Below are 15,799 nucleotides of genomic sequence, written 5' to 3' on the forward strand. Positions count from 1 at the left end.
ATTTTATTAAATTAAATATCTCAACAAAATCTCTCTTCAGTTCAAAAAAGGAAATTTCCAGTTCACTATTCATAAAAAATGAGTTAAATCAGTTAACTCCATTTTCTACTCAAATTGTATCAGTTAACTCCTTATTTTACTCAAATTAAATTTGTTAACTCCCTTTAATTTGGAAATATCCCTTTATGACTGAACTTAACCTTTAATCCTGACCGTTGATTGAAATCCATCTCAATCGTTGATGAATTTCAGGAAAGTCTATTTCAGAGACCCTCATCTCTTTATTTTGAAAGGTTCAATAAGAATTTGCATCGAATTGTTGCTGGAATTCATACTCACATTTGCTCATATTCACATACGCAAAGATTAAGTTTGACCAAAAGTTGACTAGATTTAACCACAGTTGACTTGAGTTGACTAGTTTCGAAAAGAATTTTGAAATAATTAAATGAAATTATTTAATTAAATGGAGTACTTACTTTTAATTAATTAAACAAAGTTATTTAATTAAATGAGAAGTCATTCCTAATTAATTAAATGAAGTTATATAATTAAGTAAGAAAAGTTCCTCTAATTAATTAAAGATTATTTAATTAAATAGAAAAAGTAATTATGAGAGCATATCTCATTTTATTAAATTAAATACCTCAATAAAATCTCTCTTCAGTTCAAAAAGTGAAATTTCCAGTTCACTATTGATCAAGAATGAGTTAAATCAGTTAACTCCTTTTTCTAATCAACTTGAATCAGTTAACTCCTTATTTTACTCAAATTAAATCCGTTAGCTCCCTTTAATTTGAAAATTACCCTTTATGACTGAACTTCTCCTTTAATCCTAACCGTTGATTGAAGTCGATCTCAACCGTCGATGAATTCCAGGAAAGTCTATTTAAGAGACCCTCATCTCTTCATTTTGAAAGGTTGAATGAGAATTTGCATCGAATTGTTGCTGGAATTCATATCCACATTTGCTCATATTCACATACGCAAAGATCAAGTTTGACCAAAAGTTGACCAGATTTAATTAAATAAGAAGCCATTTCTAATTAATTAAATGAAGTTATTTAATTAAGTAAGAAAAGTGTCTCTAATTAATTAAAGATTATTTAATTAAATAGAAAAAGTAATTATGAGAGCATATCTCATTTTATTAAATTAAATATCTCAACAAAATTTCTCTTCAATTCAAAAAGGGAAATTTCAAGTTCACTATTGATCAAAAATGTGTTAAATCAGTTAACTCCTTTTTCTACTCAAATTGAATCAGTTAACTCCTTATTTTACTCAAATTAAATCTGTTAACTCACTTTAATTTGGAAATCTCCATTTATGACTGAACTTCACCTTTAATCCTGACCGTTGATTGGAATCGATCTCAACCATTGATTAATTCCAAGAAAGTCTATTTTTGAGACCCTCATCTCTTCATTTTGAAAGGTTGAATGAGAATTTGCATCAAATTGTTGCTAAAATTCATACTCACATTTGCTCATATTCGCATACGCAAAAATCAAGTTTGACCAAAAATTGACAAGATTTAACCATAGTTGACTTGAGTTGACTAGTTTAGAAAAGAATTTTGAAATAATTAAACAATATTATTTAATTAAATGGAGTACTTACTTCTAATTAATTAAACAAACTTATTTAATTGAATGAGAAGCCATTACTAATTAATTAAATGAAGTTATTTAATTAAATAAGAAAAGTGTCTCTAATTAATTAAAAATTATTTAATTAAATAGAAAAAGTAATTATGAGAGCATATCTCATTTTATTAAATTCAATATCTCAACAAAATCTCTCTTTAGTTCAAAAAGGAAAATTTTCAGTTCACTATTGAACAAAAATGAGTTAAATCAGTTCACTCCTTTTTCTACTCAAATTGAAATAGCTAATTCCTTATTTTACTCAAATTAAATCTGTTAACTCCCTTTAATTTGGAAATCTCTCTTTATGACTGAACTTCACCTTTAATCCTGACCATTGATTGAAATTGATTTCAACCCTTGATGAATTCAAGGAAAGTCTATTTAAGAGACCCTCATCTCTTCATTTTGAAAGGTTGAATGAGAATTTGCATCGAATTGTTTCTAGAATTCCTACTCACATTTGCTCATATTCACATACACAAAGATCAAGTTTTACCAAAAGTTGACCAGATTTAACTATGGTTGACTTGAGTTGACTAGTTTCGAAAAGAATTTTGAAATAATTAAACGAAATTATTTAATTAAATGGAGTACTTACTTCTAATTAATTAAACGAAGTTATTTAATTAAATGAGAAGCCATTCCTAATTAATTAAATGAAGTTATTTAATTAAATAAGAAAAGTGTCTCTAATTAATTAAAGATTATTGAATTAAATAGAAAAAGTAATTATGAGAGCATATCTCATTTTATTAAATTAAATATCTCAACAAAATCTCTCTTCAATTCAAAAAGGGAAATTTCCAGTTCACTATTGATCAAAAATGAGTTAAATGAGTTAACCCCTTTTTCTACTCAAATTGAATCAGCTAACTACTTATTTTACTCAAACTAAATCTGTTAACTCACTCTAATTTGAAAATCTCCCTTTATAACTGAACTTCACCTTTAATCCTGACCGTTGATTGAAATCGATCTCAACCGTTGATGAATTCCAAGAAAGTCTATTTAAGAGACCCTCATCTCTTCATTTTGAAAGGTTGAATGAGAATTTGCATCGAATTGTTGCTGGAATTCATATCCACATTTGCTAATATTCACATACGCAAAGATCAAGTTTGACCAAAAGTTGACCAGATTTAACCACGGTTGACTTAAGTTGACTAGTTTCAAAAATAATTTTGAAATAACTAAATGAAATTATTTTATTTTATTAAATGAGAAGCCATTCCTAATTAATTAAATGAATTTATTTAATTAAATAAGAAAAGTGTCTCTAATTAATTAAATATTATTTAATTAAATAGTAAAAGTAATTATGAGAGCATTTCTCATTTTATTAAATTAAAAATCTCAACAAAATCTCTCTTCAGTTCAAAAAGGAAAAATTTTAGCTCACTATTGATCAAAAATAAGTTAAATCAGTTAACTCCTTTTTCTACTCAAATTGAATCAGTTAACTCCTTATTTTAATCAAATTAAATCTGTTAACTCCGTTTAATTTGGAAATCTCCCTTTATGACTGAACTTTACTTTTAATCCTGACGGTTGATTGAAATCGATCTCAACCGTTGATGAATTCCAGGAAAGTCTATTTAAGAGACCCTCATCTCTTCAGTTTGAAATGTTGAATGAGAATTTGCATCGAATTGTTGCTGGAATTCATAATCACATTTGCTCATATTCACATATGCAAAGATCAAGTTTGACCAAAAGTTGACCTGATTTAACCACGGTTGACTTGAGTTGACTAGTTTCGAAAAGAATTTTGAAATAATTAAATGAAACTATTTCATTAAATGGATTACTTACTTCTAATTAATTAAACAAAGTCATTTAATTAAATGAGAAGCCATTCCTAATTAATTAAATGAAGTTATTTAATTAAATAAGAAAATTGTGTCTAATTAATTAAAGATTATTTAAGTAAATAGAAAAAGTAATTATGAGAGCATATCTCATTTTATTAAATTAAATATCTCAACAAAATCTCTCTTCAGTTCGAAAAGGAAAATTTCCAGTTCATTATTCATAAAAAATGAGTTAATTCAGTTAACTCCTTTTCCTACTCAAAGTGAATCAGTTAACTCATTATTTTACTCAAATTAAATAGGTTAACTCCCTTTAATTTGGAAATCTCCCTTTATAATTGAGCTTCACCTTTCATCCTAACTGTTGTTTGAAATCGATCTCAACCGTTGATGAATACCAGGAAAGTCTATTTAAGAGACCCTCATCTCTTCATTTTGAAAGGTTGAATGAGAATTTGCATCGTGTTCTTGTTGGAACTCATACTCACATTTTCTCATATTCACATATGCAAAGATCAAGTTTGACCAAAAGTTGACGAGATTGAACCACGGTTGACTTGAGTTGACTAGTTTCGAAAAGAATTTTGAAATAATTAAACAAAATTATTTAATTAAATGGAGTACTTACTTTAATTAATTAAACAAAGTTATTTAATTAAATAAGAAGCCATTCCTAATTAATTAAATAAAGTTATTTAATTAAATAAGAAAAGTGTCTCTAATTAATTAAAGATTATTTAATTAAATAGAAAAGGTAATTATGAGAGCATATCTCATTTTATTAAATTAAATACCTCAACAAAATGTCTCTTTAGTTCTAAAAGGGAAATTTTCAGTTCACTATTGATCAAAAATGAGTTAAATCAGTTAACTCCTTTTTCTACTCAAATTGAATCAGTTAACTCCTTTATTTTACTCAAATTACATCTGTTAACTCCCTTTAATTTTGAAATCTCCCTTTACGACTGAACTTCACCTTTAATTCTGACCGTTGATTAAAATTGATCTCAACCGTTGATGAATTCTAGGAAAGTCTATTTAAGAGACCCTCATCTCTTCATTTTGAAAGGTTGAATGAGAATTTGTATTGTGAGGTCCCTCCTCACACGTATTTATTAAATATGAATTTCTCTGTCAAATCTATTGTAGGAGATTTGAATAGATTTGGAGTGATGTTGTAGATTTTAGATGTCCTAATGAAAATTGAGATCAACAGATACATCCATGCTTTAATACTTAACAATTAGAGAATTACTATGTTGTCTCGACTATTTAAAACATTAAATTTCACTAACAATAATGCATGGTGTTTCACTTAATGATGATGTTATTGATTTTGTTACCTCAATGATTAGGATTCTATGAATTTAGATAGTTCAATATTCACTATTGGTGATGTTATGATGTTTAGGTATATGCATGCCTAACAATGATTATTCTCGTATTTAATCTGAAATAATGAATAAGTTATATGTCATATTGATGATGTAATTTTTGATGATTAAATGTGAGTAGAAATGAATTAAATAGGTAAATAATTGAAGCATTATGTTCTGAGTTCACTTTGATCCATCATAGCATAGTGATACATTACTATTATTTAGATACTCACGACTCAAGATGTCGAGACATTATCTGATGCTTGAATATATTTTATTATCTCATGTTGTGTGATGTTACTTTTAGATATTTGATATTCATCATTTAAGGTTTTATGTATATGTATGTTGACGAATTAAGTAAAATGTAGGATTAACACATTGATTTTGGAATCTTTATGATTAAGGATATAAGTAGGATGAAAGAAACCCTGATTAATGTATGTTTCAATTTATGTGAATTTTTTATTCGTATATATATATGTACATGTGATTTTACGGGACTACTAATGTGTGCAATGAGAGTGTAGATATTTTAGCTGAGATAACCGACGAAGGAACATAACTGATCCCTATGTGCTCATTTTCGAAACCTTGTTGTTCTTAATTAAATTTATTGTGAGATGTATGTATGTATCTTTTTGTGATCAGTACATGTTAATGTTTGTAACTGTGTTCTTATAGTGTCACTTGACACTCATAAATTTGTTCATGCTTTTCAGTGTGCTATTAGGGTTCGCTATGTAACCTTTGGACGTAAGTCAGATTAGGTTGGTGTCTTTTGCTAATTTGGTTCTTAATCGAGTTTAGACACCCTTAATCCAGATTAGTGCTTAACTTGCATTTTAGAGTTGTTAGTTGGTCCTAATTAATCCTTAGCTTTTGTTTGGCTCTCAGCCTATTCCTAAGGTTTTAAAACATGGAATATTTATACCCAAGGGGTATGGGTTTGGGTTGGGGATCTTTTCCAACCCCTAAGCCCCTTTTATTGACTTTTGAGATCACTCAAAAAGTCTCTTTTTGCCTTTGTGCGAAAATTGACTATGGCTACCATGAGTTGCATCACCTCAACTCCATTTAGTGGTTAACCATAGTGTGGGTTGAGTTAGGAGCTTCTTGATTTGTCATTGGGTGAGAGAAGTTATTGCTCCTTTTGGTGGGTGAGTTTGAGGCTTATTTAGAGGCCCTTCTTGGAGTAGTCTAGGTTGTTACCCAATCTCTACATTTAGAGAGGAGTTTTGGAAGATTAAAGCAAGGAAGGGAGAAGTTTTACTCAAATTTGTTCATTTGCCATTACCTCTTTGTGCAGGTAGGAATTCTCATCTCCCTTGTTCAGATTTCATTCTTGTTTCATGCTTATGCTACCTTGTTGTTGTTTCAATGTTTGTATGTTGTGGGTATGTTGGGAAGCTTTGAAAACTATGTTATTTTTTGGATGATTTCCTTTCATGTTTATGTTTGCAATTTTGAGATTTTTCTTGCATGGGTGTTTTGGTATTCCTCACCCTTGGAGAGGGTAGAAGTGACCAATTTTGGGAAGGGTCTGTTTAGTCGGACTCTAACCAGTGTAGAGTCTCTTCTCAGGATGAGAAAAGGGAGAAAGGGTAGGGTGTTATAGGCCCCTACTTGTCAGCACAGACCTTGTATGATTATGGTATGATGAAATGGAGCAACGGAAGTTCTTGGTATATAGCTCCAATTGGGCATCTGTTTGGTGTTGTGCTTGACTTCTCCTGGTTGGAAGAATCCACCTTTCCCTAGTTTTGATTCATTGTGAATCCTATTGTGTAAACCATCTATGATTATGCTTGTTTTATTGTCTCTTGGCTATGCTTGGTTGTCACCTGATCAGATATTTGTTTCCTCCATGGTTCTAGAGATGTGTTGCAGAAAACATTATAAATCCATTGACGAGGGTCATGAAGAAAATTCAATTATAATGTTCAAATGATAATTATGTTAAATAAATTTTATTTTGAGTTGTGTTCAAATTTTCTAATTATACATGTGTGTGAGGAAGTTAAGTGAATTTACTTGAATACTTTTTTATCACATTTAATCCTATTATCACCTCTAAATTTTAAAACATAACTTGTTGGTGTTTTTGGGCATGGCACGCATCGAATTGTTGCTGGAATTCATACTCACATTTGCTCATATTCACATACACAAAGATCAAGTTTGACCAAAAGTTCACCAGATTTAACCACGGTTGACTTGAGTTGACTAGTTTCGAAAAGAATTTTGAAATAATTAAACAAAATTATTTAATTAAATGGACTACTTACTTCTAATTAATTAAACAAAGTTATTTAATTAAATGAGAAGCCATTCCTAATTAATTAAATGAAGTTATTTAATTAAATAAGAAAAGTGTCTCTAATTAATTAAAAATCATTTAACTAAATAGAAAAAGTAATTATGACAGCATATCACATTTTATCAAATTAAATATTTCAACAAAATCTCTCTTCAGTTCAAAAAGGGAAATTTCCAGTTCAATATTGATCAAAAATGAGTTAAGTCAGTTAACTCCTTTTTCTACTCAAATTGAATCAGTTAACTCCTTATTTCACTCAAATTAAATCTGTTAACTCACTTTAATTTGCAAATCTCACTTTATGATTGAACTTCACCTTTAATCCTAACCGTTGATTGAAATTGATCTCAACCATTGATGAATTCCAAGAAAGTCTATTTAAGAGACCCTCATCTCTTCATGTTGAAAGGTTGAATGAAAATTTGCATCGAATTGTTGCTGGAATTCATACTCACATTTGCTCATATTCACATACGCAAAGATCAAGTTTGACCAAAAGTTGAAAAGCTTTAACCACAGTTGACTTGAGTTGACTAGTTTTGAAAAGAATTTTGAAATAATTGAATGAAATTATTTAATTAAATGGAGTCCTTGCTTCTAATTAATTAAACAAAGTTATTTAATTAAAAGAGAAGCCATTCCTAATTAATTAAATAAATTTCTTTAATTAAATAAGAAAAGTGTCTCTAATTAATTAAAGATTATTGAATTAAATAGAAAAAGTAATTATGAGAGCACATCTCATTTTATTAAATTAAATATCTCAACAAAATCTCTCTTCAGTTCAAAAAGGGAAATTTCCAATTCACTATTGATAAAAAATGAGTTAAATCAGTTAACTCATTTTTCTACTCAAATTGAATCAGTTAACTCCTTATTTTACTCAAATTAAATCTGTTAACTCCCTTTAATTTGGAAATCTCCCATTATGACTAAACTTCACCTTTAATCCTGACCGTTGATTGAAATCGATCTCAACTGTACATGAATTCTGAAAAAGTTTATTTAATAGACCCTCATCTCTTCATTTTGAAAGGTTGAATGAGAATTTGCATCGAATTGTTGCTGGAATTCATACTCACATTTGCTCATATTCACATATGCAAAGAACAAGTTTGACCAAAACTTGACTAGATTAAACCACGATTGACTTGAGTTGACTAGTTTCGAATTTTTTTTTGAAATAATTAAATGAAATTATATAATTAAATGGACTACTTACTTCTAATTAATTAAACAAAGTTATTTAATTAAATAAGAAGCCATTCCTAATTAATTAAATGAAGTTATTTAATTAAGCAAGTAAAGTGTCTCTAATTAATTAAAGATTATTTAATTAAATAGAAAAAGTAATTATAAGAGCATATCTCATTTTATTAAATTAAATATCTCAGCAAAATCTCTCTTCAGTTCAAAAAGGGAAATTTCCAGTTAACTATTGATAAAAAATGAGTTAAATCAGTTAACTCCTTTTTCTACTCAAATTGAATCAGTTAACTCCTTATTTTACTCAAATTAAATCTGTTAACTCCCTTTAATTTGGAAATCTTCCTTTATGACTGAACTTCACCATTAATCCTGACTGTTGATTGAAATTGATCTCAACTGTAGATGAATTCTGAAAAAGTCTATTTAAGAGACCCTCATCTCTTCATTTTAAAAGGTTGAATTAGAATTTGCATCAAATTGTTGCTGGAATTCATACTCACATTTGCTCATATTCACATAAGCAAAGAACAAGTTTGACCAAAACTTGACCAGATTAAACTACGGTTGACTTAAGTTGACTAGTTTCAAAAAAAAAATTTGAAATAGTTAAACAAAATTATTTAATTAAATGGACTACTTACTTCTAATTAATTAAACAAAGTTATTTAATTAAATAAGAAGCCATTTCTAATTAATTAAATGAAGTTATTTAATTAAGTAAGAAAAGTGTCTCTAATTAGTTAAAGATTATTTAATTAAATAGAAAAAGTAATTATGAGAGCATATCTCATTTTATTAAATTAAATATCTCAACAAAATTTCTCTTCAGTTCAAAAAGGGAAATTTCAAGTTCACTATTGATCAAAAATGTGTTAAATCAGTTAACTTCTTTTTCTACTCAAATTGAATCAATTAACTCCTTATTTTACTCAAATTAAATCTGTTAACTCCCTTTAATTTGGAAATCTCCCTTTATGACTGAACTTCACCTTTAATCCTAACCGTTGATTGAAATCGATCTCAACCGTTGATGAATTCCAGGAAAGTCTATTTAAGAGACCCCCATCTCTTCATTTTCAAAGGTTGAATGAGAATTTGCATCGAATTGTTGCTGGAATTCATACAGACATTTGCTCATATTCACATACACAAAGATCAAGTTTGATCTAAAGTTGACCAGATTTAACCATAGTTGACTTGAGTTGACTAGTTTCGAAAAGAATTTTAAAATAATTAAATGAAATTATTTAATTAAATGGAGTACTTACTTCTAATTAATTAAACAAAGTTATTTAATTAAATGAGAAGCCATTCTTAATTAATTAAATAAAGTTATTTAATTAAATAAGAAAACTGTCTTTAATTAATTAAAGATTATTTAATTAAATAGAAAAAGTAAAATTGAGAGCATATCTCATTTTATTAAATGAAATATCTCAACAAAATCTCTCTTCAGTTCAAAAAGGGAAATTTCTAGGTCACTATTGATAAAAAATGAGTTAAATCAGTTAACTCCTTTTTCTACTCAAATTGAATCAGTTAACTCCTTATTTTACTCAAATTAAATCTGTTAACTCCCTTTAATTAGGAAATCTCCCATTATGACTAAACTTCACCTTTAATCCTGACCGTTGATTGAAATCGATCTCAACTGCAGATGAATTCTGAAAAAGTTTATTTAAGAGACCCTCATCTCTTCATTTTGAAAGGTTGAATGAGAATTTGCATCGAATTGTTGCTGGAATTCATACTCACATTTGCTCATATTCACATATGCAAAGAACAAGTTTGACCAAAACTTGACTAGATTAAACCACGATTGACTTGAGTTGACTAGTTTCAAAATTTTTTTTTGAAATAATTAAATGAAATTATATAATTAAATAGACTACTTACTTCTAATTAATTAAACAAAGTTATTTAATTAAATAAGAAGCCATTCCTAATTAATTAAATGAAGTTATTTAATTAAGTAAGTAAAGTGTCTCTAATTAATTAAAGATTATTTAATTAAATAGAAAAAGTAATTATAAGAGCATATCTCATTTTATTAAATTAAATATCTCAGCAAAATCTCTCTTCAGTTCAAAAAGAGAAATTTCCAGTTAACTATTGATAAAAAATGAGTTAAATGAGTTAACTCCTTTTTCTACTGAAATTGAATCAGTTAACTCCTTATTTTACTCAAATTAAATCTGTTAACTCCCTTTAATTTGGAAATCTTCCTTTATGACTGAACTTCACCATTAATCCTGACCGTTGACTGAAATTGATCTCAACTGTAGATGAATTCTGAAAAAGTCTATTTAAGAGACCCTCATCTCTTCATTTTAAAAGGTTGAATTAGAATTTGCATCAAATTGTTGCTGGAATTCATACTCACATTTGCTCATATTCACATACGCAAAGAACAAGTTTGACCAAAACTTGACCAGATTAAACCACGGTTGACTTGAGTTGACTAGTTTCGAAAAAAAAATTTGAAATAGTTAAACAAAATTATTTAATTAAATGGACTACTTACTTCTAATTAATTAAAAAAAGTTATTTAATTAAATAAGAAGCCATTTCTAATTAACTAAATGAAGTTATTTAATTAAGTAAGAAAAGTGTCTCTAATTAATTAAAGATTATTTAATTAAATAGAAAAAGTAATTATGAGAGCATATCTCATTTTATTAAATTAAATATCTCAACAAAATTTCTCTTTAGTTCAAAAAGGAAAATTTCAAGTTCACTATTGATCAAAAATGTGTTAAATCAGTTAACTCTTTTTTCTACTCAAATTGAATCAGTTAACTCCTTATTTTACTCAAATTAAATCTGTTAACTCACTTTAATTTGGAAATCTCCCTTTATGACTGAACTTCTCCTTTAATCCTGACCGTTGATTGGAATCGATCTCAACCATAGATTAATTCCAAGAAAATCTATTTTTGAGACCCTCATCTCTTCATTTTGAAAGGTTGAATGAGAATTTGCATCGAATTGTTGTTGAAATTCATACTCACATTTGCTCATATTCGCATACGCAAAAATCAAGTTTGACCAAAAATTGACAAGATTTAACCACAGTTGACTTGAGTTGACTAGTTTAGAAAAGAATTTTGAAATAATTAAACGATATTATTTAATTAAATGGAGTACGTACTTCTAATTAATTAAACAAAGTTATTTAATTGAATGAGAAGCTATTACTAATTAATTAAATGAAGTTATTTAATTAAATAAGAAAAGTGTCTCCAATTAATTAAAAATTATTTAATAAAATAGAAAAAGTAATTATGAGAGCATATCTCATTTTATTAAATTCAATATCTCAACAAAATCTCTCTTTAGTTCAAAAAGGAAAATTTTTAGTTTACTATTGAAACAAAAATGAGTTAAATCAGTTCACTCCTTTTTCTACTCAAATTGAAATAGCTAATTGCTTATTTTACTCAAATTAAATCTGTTAACTCCTTTTAATTTGGAAATCTCTCTTTATGACTGAACTTCACCTTTAATCGTGACCGTTGATTGAAATCGATTTCAACCTTTGATGAATTCAAAAAAAGTCTATTTAAGAGACCCTCATCTCTTCATTTTGAAAGGTTGAATGAGAATTTGCATCGAATTGTTTCTAGAATTCCTACTCACATTTGCTCATAGTCACATACACAAAGATCAAGTTTTACCAAAAGTTGACCAGATTTAACCATGGTTGACTTGAGTTGACTAGTTTCGAAAAGAATTTTAAAATAATTAAATGAAATTATTTAATTAAATGGAGTACTTACTTCTAATTAATTAAACGAAGTTATTTAATTAAATGAGAAGCCATTCCTAATTAATTAAATGAAGTTATTTAATTAAATAAGAAAAGTGTCTCTAATTAATTAAAGATTATTGAATTAAATAGAAAAAGTAATTATGAGAGCATATCTCATTTTATTAAATTAAATATCTCAACAAAATCTCTCTTCAATTCAAAAAGGGAAATTTCCAGTTCACTATTGATCAAAAATGAGTTAAATGAGTTAACTCCTTTTTCTACTCAAATTGAATCAGCTAACTACTTATTTTACTCAAACTAAATCTGTTAACTCACTCTAATTTGAAAATCTCCCTTTATAACTGAACTTCACCTTTAATCCTGACCGTTGATTGAAATCGATCTCAACCGTTGATGAATTCCAAGAAAGTCTATTTAAGAGACCCTCATCTCTTCATTTTGAAAGGTTGAATGAGAATTTGCAGCGAATTGTTGCTGAAATTCATACTCACATTTGCTCATATTGACATACCCAAAGATCAAGTTTGACCAAAAGTTGACTAGATTTAACAACTGTTGACTAGTTTTGAATTTCTTTTTGGAATAATTAAATGAAATTATTTAATTAAATGGAGTACTTACTTCTAACTAATTAACCAAAGTTTTTTAATTAACTGAGAAGCCATTCCTAATTAATTAAATTAAGTTATTTAATTAAATAAGAAAAGTGTTTCTAATTAATTAAAGATTATTTAATTAAATAGAAAAAGTAATTATGAGAGCATATCTCATTTTATTAAATTAAATATCTCAACAAAATCTCTCTTCAGTTCAAAAAGAGAAATTTGCAGTTCACTATTGATAAAAAATGAGTTAAATCAGTTAACTCTTTTTTCTACTCAAATTGAATCAGTTAACTCCTTATTTTACTCAAATTAAATCTGTTAACTCCCTTTAATTTGGAAATCTCCCTTTATGATTGCACTTCATCTTTAATCCCGACCGTTGATTGAAATCGATCTCAACAGTTGAGGAATTCCAGAAAAGTATACTGAAGAGACCCTCATCTCTTCATTTTGAAAGGTTGAATGAGAATTTCCATCGAATTGTTTCTAGAATTCATACTCACATTTGCTCATATTCACATACGCAAAGATCAAGTTTGACAAAAAGTTGACCAAATTTAACCACATTTGACTTGAGTTGACTAGTTTCAAATTTCTTTTTGAAATAATTAAACTAAATTGTTTAATTAAATGAAGTACATACTTCTAATTAATTAAACAAAGTTATTTAATTAAATGAGAAGCCATTCCTAATTAATTAAATGAAGTTATTTAATTAAATAATATAATTGTCTCTAATTAATTAAAGATTATTTAATTAAATAGAAAAAGTAATCATGAGAGCATATCTCATTTTATTAAATTAAATATGTCAATAAAATCTCTCTTCAGTTCAAAAAGGATAATTTTTAGTTCACTATTGATCAAAAATGAGTTAAATCAGTTAACTCCTTTTTCTACTCAAATTGAATCAGTCAACTCCTTATTTTACTCAAATTAAATTTGTTAACTCCCTTTAATTTGGAAATCTCCATTTATGACTGAACTTCATCTTTAATCCTGACCGTTGATTGAAATCGATCTGAACCATTGATGAATTTCAGGAAACTCTATTTTAGAGACCCTCATCTCTTCATTTTGAAAGGTTGAATGAGAATTTGCATTGAATTGTTGTTGGAATTCACACTCACATATGCTCATATTCACATACGCAAAGATCAAGTTTGACCAAAAGTTCAACACATTTAACTGCAGTTGACTTGAATTGACTAGTTTCGAAAAGAATTTTGAAATAATTAAACGAAATTATTTAATTAAATGAAGTACTTACTTCTAATTAATTAAACAAAGTTATTTAATTAAATGAGAAGTCATTCCTAATTAATTAAATGAAGTTATTTAATTAAATAATAAAAGTGTTTCTAATTAATTAAAGATTATTTAATTAAATAGAAAAATTAATTATGAGAGCATATCTCATTTTATTAAATTAAATATTTCAACAAAATCTCTCTTTAGTTCAAAAATCTAAATTTCCTGTTCACTATTGATAAAAAATGAGTTAAATCAGTTAACTTCTTTTTCTACTCAAATTGAATCAGCTAACTCCTTATTTTACTCAAATTAAATCTGTTAACTCCCTTTAATTTGAAAATCTCGCTTTATCACTGAACTTCACGTTTAATCCTGACCGTTGATTGAAATCGATCTCAACCATTGATGAATTACAGGAAAGTCTATTTCAGAGACCTTCATCTCTTCATTTTGAAAGGTTGAATGAGAATTTGCATCGAATTGTTGCTAGAATTCATACTCACATTTGCTCATATTCACATACGCAAATATCAAGTTTGACAAAAAGTTGAACACATTTAACCACGGTTGACTTGAGTTGACTAGTTTCGAAAAGAATTTTAAAATAATTAAACGAAATTATTTAACTAAATGAACTAATTACTTCTAATTTAATAAATAAAGTTATTTAATTAAATGAGAAGCCATTCCTAATTAATTAAATGAAGTTATTTAATTAAATAAAAAATGTGTCTCTAATTAATTAAAAATTATTTAATTAAATAGAAAAAGTAATTATGAGAGCATATCTCATTTTATTAAATTAAATATCTCAACATAATCTCTCTTCAATTTAAAAATAGAAATTTCTAGTTCACTATTGATCAAAAATGAGTTAAATCAGTTAACTCTTTTTTCTACTTAAATTGAATCAGTTAACTCCTTATTTTACTCAAATTAAATATGTTAACTCCTTTTAATTTGAAAATCTCCCTTTATGACTGAACTTCACCTTTAATCCTGATCGTTGATTTAAATCGATCTCAACCGTTGATGAATTCCAGGAGAGTCTATTTAAGAGACCCTCATCTCTTCATTTTGAAAGGTTGACTGAGAATTTGCATCGAATTGTTGTTGGAATTCATACTCACATTTGCTCATATTCACATACGCAAAGATCAAGGTTGACCAAAAGTTGACCAGATTTAAGCACGGTTGACTTGAGTTGACTAGTTTCAAAATAATTAAATAAAATTATTTAATTAAATGGAGTATTTACTTCTAGTTAATTAAACAAAGTTATTTAATTAAATGAGAAGACATTCTTAATTAATTAAATGAAGTTGTTTAATTAAATAAGAAAAGTGTCTCTAATTAATTAAAGATTATTTAATTAAATAGAAAAAGTAATAATGAGAGCGTATCTCATTTTACTAAATTAAATATCTCAACAAAACCTCTCTTTAGTTCAAAAAGGAAAATTTCCAGTTCACTATCGATAAAAAGTGAGTTAAATCAGTTAACTCCTTTTTGTACTCAAATTGAATCATTTAACTCCTTATTTTACTCAAATTAAATCTGTTAACTTCCTTAAATTTGGAAATCTCTCTTTATGACTGAACTTCACCTTTAATCCTGAATGTTGATTGAAATCGATCTCAAACATTGATGAATTCCAAGAAAGTCTATTTTAAAGACCCTCACCTCTTCATTTTGAAACGTTGAATGAGAATTTGCATCGAATTGTTGCTGAAATTCATACTCATATTTGCTCATATTCACATAAGCAAAGATCAAGTTTGACCAAAAGTTGAC

Source organism: Cupressus sempervirens, chromosome 9 (assembly GCF_028749045.1).
Source record: "Cupressus sempervirens isolate cs-2001-9-10 chromosome 9, ASM2874904v1, whole genome shotgun sequence".
Taxonomy (NCBI): Eukaryota; Viridiplantae; Streptophyta; class Pinopsida; order Cupressales; family Cupressaceae; genus Cupressus; species Cupressus sempervirens.